General features: G+C 47.8%; 1 protein-coding gene across 2 annotated transcripts in view; it reads right to left on the bottom strand.

The window, feature by feature from the left end:
• The window catches only part of avl9 (AVL9 homolog (S. cerevisiase)), a 286,897-nt gene that overhangs the window by 32,912 nt on the left and 235,440 nt on the right, over window positions 1–18,545 (bottom strand). The window contains exon 15 of one of the 2 annotated variants that reach the window (XR_011885036.1): window positions 8,497–8,569. The exons of the other annotated variant lie outside the window; for it this stretch is intronic. The gene's annotated coding sequence lies outside the window, so the exon portion shown is untranslated. The remainder of the gene's footprint in view (window positions 1–8,496; window positions 8,570–18,545) is intronic. 2 annotated transcript variants of the gene reach the window in all.

The following is an 18,545-nucleotide window of genomic DNA, read 5'->3' as shown; positions in this document are numbered from 1 at the left end:
CTGTGGCAGAGAATTCCACAGATTCACCAGTCTCTGTGTGAAGAAGTTTTTCCTAATCTCAGTCCTAAAAGGCTTCCCCTCTATCCTCAAACTGTGACCCCTCGTTCTGGACTTCCCCAACATCGGGAACAATCTTCCTGCATCTAGCCTGTCCAATCCCTTTAGGATCTTATACATTTCAATCAGATCCCCCCTCAATCTTCTAAATTCCAACGAGTACAAGCCCAGTTCATCCATCCTTTCTTCATATGAAAGTCCTGCCATCCCAGGAATCAATCTGGTGAACCTTCTCTGTACTCCCTCTATGGCAAGGATGTCTTTCCTCAGATTAGGGGACCAAAACTGCACACAATACTCCAGGTGCGGTCTCACCAAGGCCTTGTACAACTGCAGTAGTACCTCCCTGCTCCTGTACTCGAATCCTCTCGCTATAAATGCCAGCATACCATTTGCCTTTTTCACCGCCTGCTGTACCTGCATGCCCACTTTCAATGACTGGTGTATAATGACACCCAGGTCACGTTGCACCTCCCCTTTTCCTAATCGGCCACCATTCAGATAATAATCTGTTTTCCTATTTTTGCCACCAAAGTGGATAACTTCACATTTATCCACATTAAATTGCATCTGCCATGAATTTGCCCACTCACCCAACCTATCCAAGTCACCCTGCATCCTCTTAGCATCCTCCTCACAGCTAACACTGCCACCCAGCTTCGTGTCATCCGCAAACTTGGACATGCTGCATTTAATTCCCTCATCCAAGTCATTAATATATATTGTAAACAACTGGGGTCCCAGCACTGAGCCTTGCGGTACCCCACTAGTCACCGCCTGCCATTCTGAAAAGGTCCCGTTTATTCCCACTCTTTGCTTCCTGTCTGCTAACCAATTCTCCATCCACATCAATACCTTACCCCCAATACCGTGTGCTTTAAGTTTGCACACTAATCTCCTGTGTGGGACCTTGTCAAAAGCCTTCTGAAAATCCAAATATACCACATCCACTGGTTCTCCCCTATCCACTCTACTAGTTACATCCTTAAAAAATTCTATGAGATTCGTCAGACATGATTTTCCTTTCACAAATCCATGCTGACTTTGTCCGATCATTTCACCGCTTTCCAAATGTGCTGTTATCACATCCTTGATAACTGACTCCAGCAGTTTCCCCACCACCGACGTTAGGCTAACCGGTCTATAATTCCCCGGTTTCTCTCTCCCTCCTTTTTTAAAAAGTGGAGTTACATTAGCCACCCTCCTATCCTCAGGAACTAGTCCAGAATCTAACGAGTTTTGAAAAATTATCACTAATGCATCCACTATTTCTTGGGCTACTTCCTTAAGCACCCTGGGATGCAGACCATCTGGCCCTGGGGATTTATCTGCCTTCAATCCCTTCAATTTACCTAACACCACTTCCCTACTAACATGTATTTCGCTCAGTTCCTCCATCTCACTGGACCCACTGTCCCCTACTATTTCTGGAAGATTATTTATCTCCTCTCATCCTCTTTCTCTCCAAAGAGTAAAGTCCTAGCTCCCTTAATCTCTCATCATAATCCATACTCTCTAAACATCATTACCTCGCATCTCTTAAACTCTATCTCTCGACTTATGAAAGCTAACACCCCATAAGCTTTCTTAACTACCCTATCTGCCTGTGAGGGAACTTTCAGGGATCTGTGGACATGTACCCCCAGATCCCTCTGCTCCTCCACACTACCAAGTATCCTGTCATTTACTTTGTACTCTGCCTTGGAGTTTGTCCTTCCAAAGTGTACCACCTCACACTTCTCTGGGTTGAACTCTATCTGCCACTTTTCAGCCCACTTCTGCATTTGCCTTCTTCACCACTGACTCAACCTGGAGGTTAACCTCTAGGGTACCCTGCACAAGGACTCCCAAGTCCCTTTGCATCTCTGCATTTTGAATTCTCTCTCCATCTAAATAATAGTCTGCCCGTTTATTTCTTCCACCAAAGTGCATGGCCATACACTTTCCAACATTGTATTTCATTTACTCATTCCCCTAAACTTCTAAGTCTCTCTGTTTCCTCAACACTACCCACTCCTCCACCTATCTTTGTATCATCAGCAAATTTAGCCAGAAATCCATTAATCCCATAGTCCAAATCATTGACAAAAAGCAAAAAGCAGCAGTCCCAACACCAAACTCTGTGAAACTCCACTGGTAACCGGCAGCCAGCCAGAACAGAATCCCTTTATTCCCACTCTCTGCTTTCTGCTGATCAGCCAATGCTCCACTCATGCTTCCCTGTAATTCCATGTGCTCTTATCTTGCTAAGCACCTTCCTGTGCGGGCACCTTGTCAAAGGCTTATTGAAAATCCAAGTACACCACATCCACTGCATCTCCTTTGTCTACCTTGATTGTAATTTCCTCAAAAAATTGCAATAAGTTTGTCAGGCAGGATTTTCCTTTCAGGAAACCACGCTGGCTTTGGCCTATCTTGTCATGTGCCTCCAGTTACTCTGTAATCTCATCACTAACAATCGATTCCAACAACTTCCCAACCACTGATGTCAGGCTGACAGGTCTCTGGTTTCTTTTTTGCTGCCTCCCACTCTTCTTAAATAGCAGAGTAGCATTTGCAATTTTTCATTTTTTCCTTCCTACTTAGTTTCCTTCGGCAAATTTTTAAAAGCTTTCTAATCCTCCGTGTTGCCACGAGCTCTGGCTTCATTGTATGCCCTCTCTTTTGCTTTTACATTGGCTCTGACCACTTGTCAGCCACGCTAGTGTCCTTCTTCCACTCGCAAATTTCTTCTTACTTGGAATACATAGCATAAACGTATGGATTAAGTTAGATCAGCTCGAAGAGTTTAAAAGGAGACAGTTTTTCTTCAGCGGTTTGGTCGAGGGACGACTGCGCAAGTGCATGGACGTTAGCGAGTTAGACCAGCGCGAAGAGTTTAAAAGGAGCCGGCTTTATAGAGCGGGCATACAAGGAGCGGGCGACGGAGTACAGGGAATCAGCATAGGAGGGCTTTGTCTCAACGGGGCTTCAGCGATAATGGGTCAAGGCCAGGTAGCTTATCTGTGAAGAATAGAAACGGGAAGTATGTGTGTGAGGCTGGTGTTCTGTACTGGGTGTCAGATGTGGGAAGTCCGGGAGACTCCCAGCCTCCCAGACGGCCACATCTGCACCAGGTGTGTCGAGCTGCAGTTCCTTACGGGCCGGGTTAGGGAACTGGAGATGCAGCTCGATGACTTTCGTCTGGTCAGGGAAAGTGAGGAGGTGATAGAGAGGAGCCAGACGAAAGTAGTCACATAGGGGTCTCGGGAGACAGAAAAGTGGGTAACAGTCAGGAGAGGGAAGGGTAAGAGTCAGAGTACCCCTGTGGCTGTTCCCCTTAATAATAAGTACTCCTGTTTGAGTACTGTTGGAGGTGACGGCCTACCTGGGGGAAGCAACAGTGGTTGTGCCTCTGGCACAGAGTCTGGCCCTGTGCCTCAGAAGGGTAGGGCAAGGAAGAAGGCAGTAGTAATAAGGTCTCTATAGTTAAGGGGTCAGGCAGGCGATTCTGTGGACACAGGAAAGAAACACGGATGGTAGTTTGCCTCCCTGGTGCCAGGGTCCGGGATGTTTCTGATCGCGTACACAATATCCTGAAGTGGGAAGGAGAACAGCCAGAGGTCGTGGTACATATTGGTACCAACGACATGGGCAGGAAAAGGGAGGAGGTCCTGAAAACAGACTACAGGGAGTTAGGAAGGAAGTTGAGAAGCAGGACCTCAAATGTAGTAATCTCGGAATTACTGCCTGTGCCACATGACAGTGAGTAGAGGAATAGAGTGAGGTGGAGGATAAATGCGTAGCTGAGGGATTGGAGCAGGGGCAGGGATTCAGATTTCTGGATCATTGGGACCTCTTTTGGGGCAGGAGTGACCTGTACAAAAAGAACAGGTTGCACTTGAATCCGAGGGGTGCCAATATCCTGGCAGGGAGGTTTGCTAAGGCGAATGGGGGGAGCTTAAACTAGAATCGCTGGGGTGGGGGTTGGAACTGAACTGAACTGAAGAGATAGAGAAAGGAGTGGCTGGCTCACAAATAGAGAAAGCATGGTGACAGTGCGAGAGGGAGGATAGGCATGTGATAGAGAAAGGATCCGCTCAGACTGATATTTGAGATGTGTCTATTTTAATGCAAGAAGCATCATAAACAAAGTGGATGAGCTTAGAGTGTGGATCAGTACTTAGAGCTATGATGTTGTGACCACTACAGAGACTTGGATGACTCAGGGACAGGAATGATTACTTAGACTGCCAGGCTTTAGATGTTTCAGAAAGGACAGGGAAGGAGGCAAAAGAGATGGGGGCATGGCACTGCTGATCAGAGATAGTGTCACGGCTGCAGAAAAGGAGGAAGTAAAGGAGGGATTGTCTCCTGAGTCTTTGTGGGTGGAAGATAGGAACAAGAAGGGGTCAATAACTCCACTAGGTGTTTTTTTTATAGACCACCAAATAGTAACAGGGACATCAAGGAGCAGTTAGGGAGACAGATTCTGGAAAGGTATAATAATAACACGGTTGTCATGGTGGGAGATTTTAATTTCCCAAATAGCAATTGGCATCTCCCAAGAGCAACAGTTTAGATGGGGTGGAGTTTGTTAGGTGTGTTCAGGAAGGTTTCCTGACACAATGTGTAGGTAAGCCTACAAGAGGAGAGGCTGTTCTTGATCTGGTATTAGGAAAGGAACCTGGTCAGGTGTCAGATCTCTCAGAGAAAGAGCATTATGGAGATAGTGATCACAATTCTATCTCCTTTATCATAGCATTGGAGACAGATAGGAACAGACAAGTTACGAAAGCATTTAATTGGAGTTAGGGGAAATACGAAACTACCAGGCAGGAACTTGGAAGCATTAATTTGGAACAGATGTTCTCAGGTAAATGTACAGCAGAAATGTGACAAATGTTCAGGGATTATTTGTTTGGAGTTCTGCATAGGTACGTTCCAATGAGGCAGGGAAAGGATGGTAGGGTACAGGAACCGTGGTGTACAAAGGCTGTTGTAAATCTAGTCAAGAAGAAAAGAAAAGCTTATAGAACACAGAACATACCAACCACTCTCTGAGTAAAAAACCTTCCTCTAATATCCCCCTTGAACTTCACACCCCTTACCTTAAAGCCATGCCCTCTTGTATTGAGCAGTGGAAGAGGCGCTGGCTATCCACTCTATCTATTCCTCTTATTATCTTGTACACCTCTATCAGGTCTCCTCTCATCCTCCTCCTCTCCAAAGAGTAAAGCCCTAGCTCCCTTAATCTCTCATCATAATTCATACTCTCTAAACCAGGCAGCATCCTGGTAAATCTCCTCTGTACCCTTTCCAATGCTTCCACATCCTTCCTACAGTGAGGCAACCAGAACTGGACACAGTACTCCAAGTGTGGCCTAACCAGAGTTTTGTAGAGCTGTATCATTACATCGTGACTCTCAAACTCTATCCCTCGACTTATGAAAGCTAACACCCCATAAGCTTTCTTAACTACCCTATCTACCTGTGAGGCAACTTTCAGGGATCTGTGGACATGTACTCCCAGATCCCTCTGCTCCTCCACACTACCAAATATCCTGCCACTTACTTTGTACTCTGCCTTGGAGTTTGTCCTTCCAAAGTGTACTACCTCACACTTCTCTGGGTTGAACTTCATCTACCACTTCTCAGCCCACTTCTGCATCCTATCTCTCTGCAATCTTCGACAATCCTCTACACTATCTACAACACTGCCAACCTTTGGGTCGTCTGCAAACTTGCCAACCCACCCTTCTACCCCCACATCCAGGTCGTTAATAAAAATCACAAAAAGTAGAGGTCCCGGAACAGATCCTTGTGGGACACCACTAGTCACAATCCTCCAATCTGAATGTACTCCTTCCACCACGACCCTCTGCCTTCTGCAGGCAAGCCAATTCTGAATCCACCTGGCCAAACTTCCCTGGATCCCATACCTTCTGACTTTCTGAATAAGCCTATCGTGTGGAACCTTGTCAAATGCCTTACTAAAATCCATATAGATCACATCCACTGCACTACCCTCAACTATATGCCTGGTCACCTCCTGAAAGAACTCTATCAGGCTTGTTAGACACAATCTGCCCTTCACAAAGCCATGCTGACTGTCCCTGATCAGACCAGGATTCTCTAAATGCCCATAGATTCTATCTCTAAGAATCTTTTCCAACAGCTTTCCCACCACAGACGTAAGGCTCACTGGTCTATAATTACTCGGACTATCCTTACTACCTTTTTTGAACAAGGGGACAACATTCGCCACCCTCCAATCCTCCGGTACCATTCCCGTGGACAACGAGGACATAAAGATCCTAGCCAGAGGCTCAGCAATCTCTTCCCTCGCCTCATGGAGCAGCCTGGGGAATATTCCGTCAGGCCCCAGGGACTTATCCGTCCTAATGTATTTTAGCAACTCCAACACCTCCTCTCCCTTAATATCAACATGCTCCAGAACATCAACCTCACTCATATTGTCCTCACCATCATCAAGTTCCCTCTCATTGGTGAATACCGAAGAGACGTATTCATTGAGGACGTCGCTCACTTCCACAGCCTCCAGGCACATCTTCCCACCTTTATCTCTAATCGGTCCTACCTTCACTCCTGTCATCCTTTTTTCTTCACATAATTGAAGGATGCCTTGGGGTTTTCCTTTACCCTACTCACCAAGGCCTTCTCATGTCCCCCTCTTGCTCTTCTCAGCCCCTTCTTAAGCTTTCTTGCTTCCCTATATTCTTCAATAGACCCATCTGATCCTTTCTTCCTAAACCTCATGTATGCTGCCTTCTTCCACCTGACTAGATTTTCCACCTCATTTGTCACCCATGGTTCCTTCACCCTACCATTCTTTATCTTCCTCACTGGGACAAATTTATCTCTCACATCCTGCAAGAGATCTCTAAACATCGACCACATGTCCATAGTACATTTCCCTGCAAATACATCATCCCAATTCACACCCGCAAGTTCTAGCCTTATAGCCTCATAATTTGCCCTCCCCCAATTAAAAATTTTCCTGTCCTCTCTGATTCTATCCTTTTCCATTATTAAAAATACAGTGACTGAATTTAAAATAATGTCTGAGTTATTTAGAGGAACACCTCTGTTACAACTGAATTAAAAACAAACAACTTTAAAATGGGGAAGATGTTGTTTTTCAGTTTGGATGTCCATGCAGAGATATTTCTGTGCCTCACACCAGATGGTAGGCGTTTGAACAGATGAATACTTGGGTGGGAAGAATACATCATGATTTTGCGAGCCCACCACAGACATTGTGAGTTGTAGATGGGTTCCATATCTGGTAGCTGTGTCCCAATGTTCTGTGCAGTCCTGATCACTGACTGACGTGCTCTCTGGTCAAACCTGTTGCAGCTAGTGTACCATTCTGTCATGCCAAGTAGGTCAGTAAGCTCGCAATTAAACATTAATAAAGGTTTACCAGCAGGTTTGTTTTCTTTAAACTCCTAAGGTAGTATTAGTGTTGCTGAACCTTCCCTAATATCAAGGAGGTGTTGGTGGTCCAAGAGAGCTCCTAGGTGATGTTCATTCTCACCAACTGAAAGCTGGAAACCCTTTCCACTGGTCCACTGTTTGACTAGTGGAGCGTGCTCATACCTTCTTGATTTCCTGAAGTTGTTAATCATTTGTTTTTTTTTTACGTTGAGTGGAAGGTTATGGTTACTGCACCATTCAGACAATTTCTTCACCTCCTCTCTGTATGCTGTTTCACTTTTATTTGTAATTAGTCCAATCTCTGTGGCTTTGTCTGCAAATGTGGTGCTGGAGTTGGTGGATAGGCAGGGGCACGGTCATGGATGAAAAGCGTGTAAACGGGTGGGCTCAGTACACATCCCTGCGGTGCACCTGTGTTCAGGGTCAGGGAGGTGGATGTGTACTTGCCTTGTCTGACTGTCTGGGTGCAAATGGAAAAGTCCAGAATCCAGTTGCAAATTGATGTATTGAGTCCCAGATTGGGTAGTTGAACAGTACACCTGTTGGAGAGTATGGTGTTGAAGGCAGAAATGCAGTTGATAAAAAGAATTCAGGCATAGGTGTCCTTATGCTCCAGGTGTTCCAGTGTGATGTGGACAGCAATGGAGATAGCATCCTTGGTTGATCTGTTTGCCATGTAGGCAAACTAGGTCTGATCCAGAGTAGCAGGAATTGCCTTCTTAATGTGGGACATAACCAGTCTCTCCAGGTACTGGTGGACTATGGGGGTGAGTGCAACCGGTGTGTAGAGTTGAGGCATGCTACTGCTGACTGCTTTGGGATTGGTGTGATGGTTGATGTTTTGAAGCATGCAACGAGCACAGCAAGGGATAGAGAGAGGTTATATATTTCAGTAAAAACCTCTGTCAACTGGTCAGCACAGTCCTTGTGGACACGCCCGGATATGCCATCTGGTCCAGCAGCTGTGTGTGTGTTGATACCGCAGAGAGTACGTCTCACCTCGTGTGTGTTCAGTTTCAGTGCTGTGTCCTCCTCAGGTGTCAATGCCTTCATCACTGGTCCGTTATTGTCCCTGTCAAACCGAGCAAAGAAGTTGTTTAGCTTCTTGGCTGATGTGGCATCGCTGTTTGCAGGGCAGGAGATCTTTCCTTCAGAGCCAGTGATGGATCTGATGCCTTCCCACACACGTTGGGGGCTGGTCGCATTATTGAAGTGTTCTTTATCTGTTGTTTGTATTTGTACTTGGCAGGTTTAATGCCTCTTTTAAGGTTTAGCCCATAAGATGTAGGAGCAGAATTGGACCATTTGGTCCATCGAGTCTGCTCCACCATTTCATCATGGCTGATCCATTTTCCCTCTCAGCCCCAATCTTCTGCCTTCTCCCCATATCCCTTTATGCCCTGACGAATCAAGACTCTATCAACTTCTGCCTTAAATACACATAAAGACTTGGCCTCCACAGCTGCCTGTGGCAAAGAATTCCACAGATTCACCGTTTGCTGGCTAAAGAAATTCCTCCTCATTTGCATTCTAAAAGGACGCTTCTCTTTTCTGAGGCTGTGTCCTTTGTTCTTAGACTCTCCTACTATAGAAAACATACTCTCCACAACAACTCAATCAAGGCTTTTCACCATTCGATAAGTTTCAACGAGGTCACCCGTCATTCTTCTGAATTCTAGTGAATACAGCCCAGAGCCATCAAAGTGTATTCATATGACAAACAATCAATCCTGGAATCATTTTTGTGAACTTCTTTTGAGCCTTTCCAGTTTCAGAACATCCTTTCAAAGATAAGGGGCCCAAAATGGCTCACAATACTCCAAGTGAGGTCTCACCAGTGCTTTATAACGTCGCAACATTACATCCTTGCTTTTATATTCTAGTCCCTCTTGAAATGAGTGCTAATATTGCACTTGCCTTCCTAACCACAGACTCAACCTGGAAATTAACCTTTAGAGAATCCTGCACATGGACTCCCAAGTCCCTTTGTGATGATAGTAAGTAAAACTTTCCCAAAAACACATTCAAACTGCCTCTACCCCCCCACCCCCACACACAGATGTTGGTCATAGTTCTGTGATGGTATTGGATTGCTGTCTGCAAACTTCTAAACTCAAAAGGTGACTTTAATCCCTATCCCATAGAGATATCTATGGGTATCCTCAATATACGGAGGTTATACTGTATTCACCCACTCTTCAAAGACTAGCTTGCTTCCCTGTCTAGTCTCTGTGGTGATGCTTGAATGGCAAATTCCCCACCCTTTTATGAAGGCAGAGATCCATCTGGCTAACAAAGTAGTTTAAAGAACTATGTTATTTTTAATGATACATGTTTAAATTCGGATGAATAATTCTTAACACACATTTAACATACACAGGGGATTCCTAATTTATAAAAGATTTCAGAATTACAAAATATTTACAAACTACAATAGATTTCCAAACACAGGTACAACTAGAAACATATAAAAACTACAGCACAATACAGGCCCTTCGGCCCACAAAGTTGTGCCGAACATGTCCCTAACTTAGAAATTACTAGGTTTACCCATATCCCTGTATTTTTCTAAGCTCCATATACCTATCCAAAATTCTCTTAAAAGACCCTATCATATCTGCCTCCACCACCGTTGCCAGCAGCCCATTCCACGCACTCACCACTCTCTGCCTTACAGCCTCATAATTTGCCCTTCCCCAGTCAAAAATTTTCCTGTCCTCTCTGATTCTATCCTTTTCCATGATAATGCTAAAGGCCAGGGAGCGGTGGTCACTGTCCCCCAGATGCTCACCCACTGAGAGATCTGTGACCTGACCCGGTTCATTACCCAGTACTAGATCTAGTATGGCATTCCCCCTAGTTGGCCTGTCCATATACTGTGACAGGAATCCGTCCTGGACACACTTAACAAACTCGACCTGCCCTTGATAAAGCCATGCTGACTATTCCTAACCATATCATACCTCTCCAAATGTTCATAAATCCTGCCTCTCAGGATCTTCTCCATCAACTTACCAACCACTGAAGTAAGACTAACTGGTCTATAATTTCCTGGGCTATCTCTACTTCCTTTCTTAAATAAGGGAACAACATCCACAACCCTCCCATCCTCCGGAACTTCTCCCATCCCCATTGATGATGCAAAGATCATCGCCAGAGGCTCAGCAATCTCCTCCCTCGCCTCCCACAGTAGCCTGAGGTACATCTCATCCGGTCCCGGCGACTTATCTAACTTGATGCTTTCCAAAAGCTCCAGCATATCCTCTTTCTTAATATCTACATACTCAAGCTTTTCAGTTCGCTGCAAGTCATCACTGCAATCACCAAGATCCTTTTCCGTAGTGAATACTAAAGTAAAGTATTCATTAAGTACCTCTATTATTTCCTTCTGTTCCAAACACACTTTCCCACTGTCACACTTGATAGGTCCTATTCTTTCACGTTTTATCCTCTTGGTCTTCACATTAAAGAGGCTAGGCGTGAGGAGGTTAGTTCACAACAGGGGGATGGGAACCAGTGCAGAGAGACAGAGGGGTGTAAAGTGAGGGTAGAAGCAAAAAGTACTAAGGAGAAAAGGAAAAGTGGCAGGCCGACAAATCCAGGGCAAGCATTAAAAAAGGCCACTTTTCAACATAATTGTATAAGGGCTAAGAGAGTTGTAAAAGAGCGCCTGAAGGCTTTGTGTGTCAATGCAAGGAGCATTCGTAATAAGGTGGATGAATTGAAAGTGCAGATTGTTATTAATGATTATGATATAGTTGGGATCACAGAGACATGGCTCCAGGGTGACCAAGGATGGGAGCTCAACATTCAGGGATATTCAATATTCAGGAGGGATAGACATGAAGGAAGGGGAGGTGGGGTGGCGTTGCTGGTTAAAGAAGAGATTAACGCAATAGAAAGGAAGGACATAAGCCGGGAAGATGTGGAATCGATATGGGTAGAGCTGCGTAACACTAAGGGGCAGAAGACGCTGATGGGAGTTGTGTACAGGCAACCTAACAGTAGTAGTGAGGTCGGAGATGGTATTAAACAGGAAATTAGAAATGTGTGCAATAAAGAAACAGCAGTTATAATGGGTGACTTCAATCTACATGTAGATTGGGTGAACCAAATTGGTAAAGGTGCTGAGGAAGAGGATTTCTTGGAATGTAAGCGGGATGGTTTTTTGAACCAACATGTCGAGGAACCAACTAGAGAGCAGGCTATTCTGGACTGGGTTTTGAGCAATGAGGAAGGGTTAATTAGCAATCTTGTCGTGAGAGGCCCCTTGGGTAAGAGTGACCATAATATGGTGGAATTCTTCATTAAGATGGAGAGTGACATAGTTAATTCAGAAACAAAGGTTCTGAACTTAAAGAGGGGTAACTTTGAAGGTATGAGACGTGAATTAGCTAAGATAGACTGGCAAATGACACTTAAAGGATTGACGGTGGATATGCAATGGCAAGCATTTAAAGGTTGCATGGATGAACTACAACAATTGTTCATCCCAGTTTGGCAAAAGAATAAATCAAGGAAGGTAGTGCACCCGTGGCTGACAAGAGAAATTAGGGATAATATTAATTCCAAAGAAGAAGCATACAAATTAGTCAGAGAAAGTGGCTCACCTGAGGACTGGGAGAAATTCAGAGTTCAGCAGAGGAGGGCAAAGGGCTTAATTAGGAAGGGGAAAAAAGATTATGAGAGAAAACTGGCAGGGAACATAAAAACTGACTGTAAAGGCTTTTATAGATATGTAAAAAGGAAAAGACTGGTAAAGACAAATGTAGGTCCCCTGCAGGCAGAAGCAGGTGAATTGATTATGGGGAGCAAGGACATGGCAGACCAATTGAATAATTACTTTGGTTCTGTCTTCACTAAGGAGGACATAAATAATCTTCCAGAAATAGTAGGGGACAGAGGGTCCAGTGAGATGGAAGAACTGAGCGAAATACATGTTAGTAGGGAAGTGGTGTTAGGTAAATTGAAGGGATTGAAGGCAGATAATCCCCAGGGCCAGATGGTCTGCATCCCAAGGTGCTTAAGGAAGTAGCCCAAGAAATAGTGGATGCATTAGTGATAATTTTTCAAAACTGCTAATCTGAGGAAAGACATCCTTGCCATCGAGGGAGTACAAAGAAGGTTCACCAGATTGATTCCTGGGATGGCAGGACTTTCATATGAAGAAAGACTGGATGAACTGGGCTTGTACTCATTGGAATTTAGAAGATTGAGGGGGGATCTGATTGAAACGTATAAAATCCTAAAGGGATTGGACAGGCTAGATGCAGGAAGATTGTTCCCGATGTTGGGGAAGTCCAGAACGAGGGGCCACAGTTTGAGGATAAAGAGGAAGCCATTTAGGACCGAGATTAGGGAAAAGCTTCTTCACACAGAGAGTGGTGAATCTGTGGAATTCTCTGCCACAGGAAACAGTTGAGGCCAGTTCATTGGCTATATTTAAGAGGGAGTTAGATATGGCCCTTGTGGCTACGGGGCTCAGGGGGTATGGAGGGAAGGCTGGGGCGGGGTTCTGAGTTGGATGATCAGCCATGATCATAATAAATGGCGGTGCAGGCTCGAAGGGCCGAATGGCCTACTCCTGCACCTATTTTCTATGTTTCTATGTTTCTATACTTGTAGAATGTCTTGGGGTTTCCTTAATCCTGCCCGCCAAGGCCTTCTCCTGGCCCTTTCTGGCTCTCCTAATTTCCTTCTTAAGCTCCTTCCTGTTAGCCTTATAATCTTCTAGATCTCTAACATTACCTAGTTCTCTAAAGTTTTTGTAAACTTCTCTTTTCTTCTTAACTAGATTTGCTACTGCCTTTGTACACCACGGTTCCTGTACCCTACCGTAACTTCCGTCTCATTGGAATGTACCTATGCAGAACTCCACACAAATATCCCCTGCATATTTGCCACATTTCTTCCGTAGCTTTCCTTGAGAACATCTGTTCCCAATTTAAGCTTCCAAGTTCTTACCTGATAGCCTCATAATTCCCCTTACTCCATTTAAACGCTTTTCTAACTTGTCTCTTCCTATCTCTCTCCAATGTGTACGGGGTCTTTCTTTTGTTACATTTAAAATGGCGATTTTTGTTATGTTAATCTGTGGAATGCGGCTTTGTTGTGTTTTAACGCTGCAGAGAGTTTGCGCTAGCAGTTTATTGTGGTTTAGAGGGTGATAAGAGGGTGCTATTAGCCAATGGGTGGTTATGTATCGTTTTGTTTTCGGATGCCATGCTGTATGATATGACTGTGGACTGAGTTTTGGCGGGGAGTCGGGAGGAGAGACGAGGAGGACGGCGGACGTGCGGAGAGGCTCCGGTCGATCACTTCGGGTGGTCCCGAGCCGTGGGTCGACGGAATTCGGGTGGTCGTCTGACGTCGAACTTGAGCTCCAACGGTAGCGCGCGAAGAACTTGGACTTTGAATAAGTGTTGGCGCCTTTTTTTTCATTACTTTCCTCTCTGTATCACATGTATATTAATGCCCTAGAATTAGTAATATCTATAAAGTGTATGTGTTAAAATTTACTGGGTGTGCTGGCTGATGATTGATGTTTGTGATTGATTCGGGCGACGATTGACCCTGAGGGGACTGCTGAAGCAGGTGCTGGGCGGGATTTCCCCTAGACATACACGAGCCAAAATAACGGAACGTTACAAGTGGGGGCTCGTCCGGGATTTGGATTTTTTTTCGGGAAAGTTGTACTTGTGGTTGCGGTAAGTGGTGTGAAGATGGAGCGAGATAAGATTGTAAGTTGGTGTGAAATGGAGGAGGTACCGGTGAATCATGCGTGTGTGGTAAGCGGGGTCGATTATCGCATTCCGGCAGAGGTACTGGTGCGAGGGTTGAGTTTGATTAAAGGTATCGGGCAGGTAGAACTTGTAGCTAGAAGGGGTGGGAAAGAACTGGAGGCTTGCTGGATGTTGGTGCGGGCGAGTGCCGACGTCATGGCTTTAGAATTACCAGCGACAGTCCATGTCCAGGGGGAGGCGGGGCCGTGGGGTCTCCATACCCTCCCCGAGGACGCAAGTGAGGAGGTGCCGGAGGAGCTAGTTGAGGCCCCCGGCCGGGTGCCCGTAGCAAGAGGTAGAGGTGCGGAGTGGGAAGGTTTGGCCAGGCCTCGCCCCCATGGGCTTGAGGAGACTGCCGAGTTAACGGCTGCCATTATCTCCCTGGCGAGAAGGGTTGAGGTGCACCGCCCGAAGCTGAGAATTTTCTCGGGAGCCAAGCCCACCCCGGAAGGGGAGGATGACTATGAGACCTGGGTTGAAGATACATCCCAATTGTTAGAGGTGTGGCCAGTTTCGGATGAGGAAAAGAGACAGCGATTGGTGGAAAGCTTAAGGGGCGGGGCAGCCCGGGTGGTCCGCGATCTGAGAGCGGCACGCCCCTTGGCTTCCCTATCGGAGTGTTTAGACGCTTTGGAGGAAGTGTTTGGACTGTCAGGGGATCCCTGGCGGCATTTAGCAGAGTTTCAACGGATGGGGCAGAGAAGAGGGGAAAAGCTCTCCGACTATGCTTTCAGGCTGGAAGGAAAGCTTACGGGGTTGCTGCGACGAGGTATAGTGAGGGAGGACGATGTGGCGGAGTTAAGGATGAGCCAGATATGTAGCGGTTCCCGGGAGGATGACAGGGTGGCTTGGAGTGTACGGCAGTCATTTAAGCAGAGCTCCCCTCCATCATTCGGACGGCTGATCCGAGAGGTACGGGCCGAGGAGTGTGCTTTGGGCCGACCAGGGGGCTCGGACCCTCAGGGACGGTTTTCAGCGGTTCAGGAGGTGGTAGCCGGGATGAGACCAGAGAAATCCAAGGGGTCCTCGGGGGCCCGTATCGGGAGGAGAGAGGCGGCGAGTAGTGGGTGCTATAACTGTGGGAGAGAGGGGCATTTCCGCCGGGAATGTGAGTGGCCGGGGGCGTGCTACCACTGTGGGGAAGCTGGCCACTTACGGAAGGATTGTGAGAGACGAAATGCGCCGAGGGGGGAGGGCCCCCAGGCCACCAAGAAGGGAGAGGTGTCGGGAAACTTAAGAGAGGCTCAGTGAGGGAACGGACTGGAGTCTCGGGAGGAACACGTTCCCAGAAAACCCCTATGGAACCCCGGAACAAACAAGCCCAAATTCCTGATGGGCTGGTGGGACCCCGTTCCAGCGTGTCCCTACGGATAGAGGGGATCTTTGCGAAAGCCATCCTTGACACCGGGTCGCAGGTTACCTTACTGTACCGGTCGTTCTACAACCAATATCTGAAGCATTTGGCAGTAACTCCGTTTAACGCATTGGAGATTTGGGGCATAAGTGATGGTGATTACCCGTACGATGGATACTTGTCAGTGAGAGTGGAATTTTCAGAGGGAGATGTGGGAGTATCGGAAGCCTTTGAGACGCTGGTGTTGGTTTGTCCGGATCCGGTGGAGACCGGTGGTGCTGCCCTGTTGGTGGGGACTAACTCCCCTCTGGTGCGACGGCTCTTGGGAGCCTGTAAGAAGAAGGGGGGGGAGAACTTTTTGGAGACCCTCTCGGTACACCCCGTGTTCCGAGGAGTGTACGAAGGAGTGAGTGACCCCCAGGGGCTGGACCCGGAGTGCAAACGAGGGACGGTGTGGTGCACTCAGGCGAGGCCTAAGGTGATACAGCCAGGGGAGGCGGCATTAGTGATGGGAACCCCCAGATTCCCCGGATTGCCGCCGGGAGAGGCCCTGCTAGTAGACGCCCCCGACGACCTGGAAAGGGAGTTCTGGTTCCCGGCTGGGGCGCTGGTGAGACCTGAATTGCAGAGGCCCTCAGCTGTACAGGCACGGCGGATGGGGGTGATGATACGGAACATAACGGAGAGGGAGATCACCTTTAAGCGCGGGATGCCCCTCGCGCACTTGTTCCCGGTGACGGTGATGTCCAGCGCCCCTGTGAAGCCCACTGGAAGAGAACTATTGGGAGACGGGGGGCGGCTGACCGAGGAGGCCTTTAATTTTGAAAACTCCCCTGTACCGCCGGCGTATAAGAGCAGGCTGGTGGAGAAGATGCTGAAGTTAGGGGATGTCTTTTCTCAGGGCGAGTTTGATGTAGGGTTTTCCAAGAGCACTCGGCACACCATTCGGGTAACAAATGACACCCCGTTTAGGGAGAGGTCGCGGCGGTTGGCCCCAGCAGATGTGGAGGATGTGCGGCAGCACTTGCGGCAGTTGAAAGATGCCGGGATTATTGCGGAGGCCCGAAGCCCATATGCGTCCCCCATAGTGGTGGCAAGGAAGAAAAATGGGAAGGTACGCATGTGCGTGGACTATAGGACCCTGAACCGCCGCACTGTTCCCGACCAATATACGGTCCCGAGGGTGGAAGATGCATTGGCCTGTCTAAGTGGTGCACAGTGGTTCAGTGTATTGGATTTGCGGAGTGGGTATTACCAGATTCCGATGAGCGAGACTGATAAGGAGAAGACAGCCTTTATCTGTCCCCTGGGGTTTTTCCAGTTCCAACGAATGCCCCAAGGTATCTCGGGGGCCCCAGCCACCTTTCAGCGGCTCATGGAGCGGACAGTGGGGGACATGAACCTGCTGGAGGTATTGGTGTACCTGGACGACCTGATAGTGTTCGGATCTACGTTGGAGGAACATGAGGAGCGGCTGCTGAAGGTGCTGAGTCGGCTGAAAGAGGAAGGGTTAAAACTTTCCCTGGATAAATGCCAGTTCTGTAAGACGTCAGTCAGTTATGTTGGGCACATAATCTCGCGAAATGGAGTGGCCACCGATCCGGATAAGATAGCCGCAGTCACCACCTGGCCGAGACCTCAGAAGGTGAGCGCCTTACGCTCGTTTTTGGGGTTTTGCGGATATTACCGGCGATTCGTGAAAGGATATGCGAAAATGAGTCATCCATTGAACCAGCTGTTGTGTGGCTATCCACCTATGGGGGGGAGGAGGAGGAAGGGAGACCGAGGGTCGGAGGTAGGAGGATACTTGAACCCGGGGGAGCCTTTTGGAGTGAGGTGGGATGCTCAATGTGAGGAGGCGTTCCAATCTCTAAAAAGGGCGCTGACACAGGCCCCAGTGTTGGCTTTTGCTGATCCCCGGAAGCCGTATGTTCTACACACTGATGCCAGTCACGAGGGTCTTGGGGCTGTTCTGTACCAGGAACAGGGAAACGGATTGAGGCCAGTGGCGTTTGTCAGTCGGAGCTTGTCGCCATCTGAGAGAAACTATCCCACTCACAAGCTGGAGTTCTTGGCATTGAAATGGGCGGTGGTAGACAAGTTGAGTGACTACCTATACGGGGCCCAGTTTGAAGTGAGAACTGATAACAACCCCCTCACTTATATCCTGACTTCGGCGAAGCTGGACGCTACTGGGCACCGGTGGGTAGCAGCCTTGTCTGCCTATGAGTTCAGCCTGAAGTACCGCCCGGGGAGTCGGAACATCGATGCAGATGCCCTGTCTCGTCGGGCGCACGACGAGTCGGGCACGGCCGAGGAGTGGAAGAGTGTCCCTGCCCAGGGAGTAAAGGCCATGTGTCAAGTTGGGAGCGACGGGGAAGTAGGAGCACAGATGGGAACGGATCGGGCAGTAGATCAACTGGGGGCTGACGGTGACGCGCTGCCCACTGGTTACTGTAATGTGACTGCTCTGAGGAACCGGCAGCTGCCGGAGTTGAGTCACCAGGAAGTACAGGCGGCTCAGCGTGATGACCCAAGCCTTGGCACTATCTGGTACGCGGTTAGCCAGGGTGATATGGGGCAGGTGGAGAAGGCGAAACATGCCTCCGTTCCTCTACTACTGAAGGAGTGGCCCCGGTTGAAGCTGAAGAACCACGTCCTGTACCGAGTCACTTCGCCTCCGGACCACCCCCGGCGCTGGCAGCTGGTCATGCCCGAGAAGTATCGAAAGGCTGTGCTTCAGGCTCTACATGATGATTCCGGGCACTTAGGGGTAGAGAAGACCTATGGATTAGTCAAGGACCGGTTTTACTGGCCCCGGATGAGGGGGGAGGTGGAAGAATACTGTAAGACCTGTAGCCGTTGCGTCAGGAGGAAGACCTTGCCTGCGCAGGCGGCTCCGTTATCCCACT

The sequence above is a fragment of the Mobula birostris genome, chromosome 1, assembly GCF_030028105.1.
Source record: "Mobula birostris isolate sMobBir1 chromosome 1, sMobBir1.hap1, whole genome shotgun sequence".
Taxonomy (NCBI): Eukaryota; Metazoa; Chordata; class Chondrichthyes; order Myliobatiformes; family Myliobatidae; genus Mobula; species Mobula birostris.
Note: the sequence above shows the minus strand (reverse complement) of the source record. Positions and strands in the feature narration are given on the sequence as shown.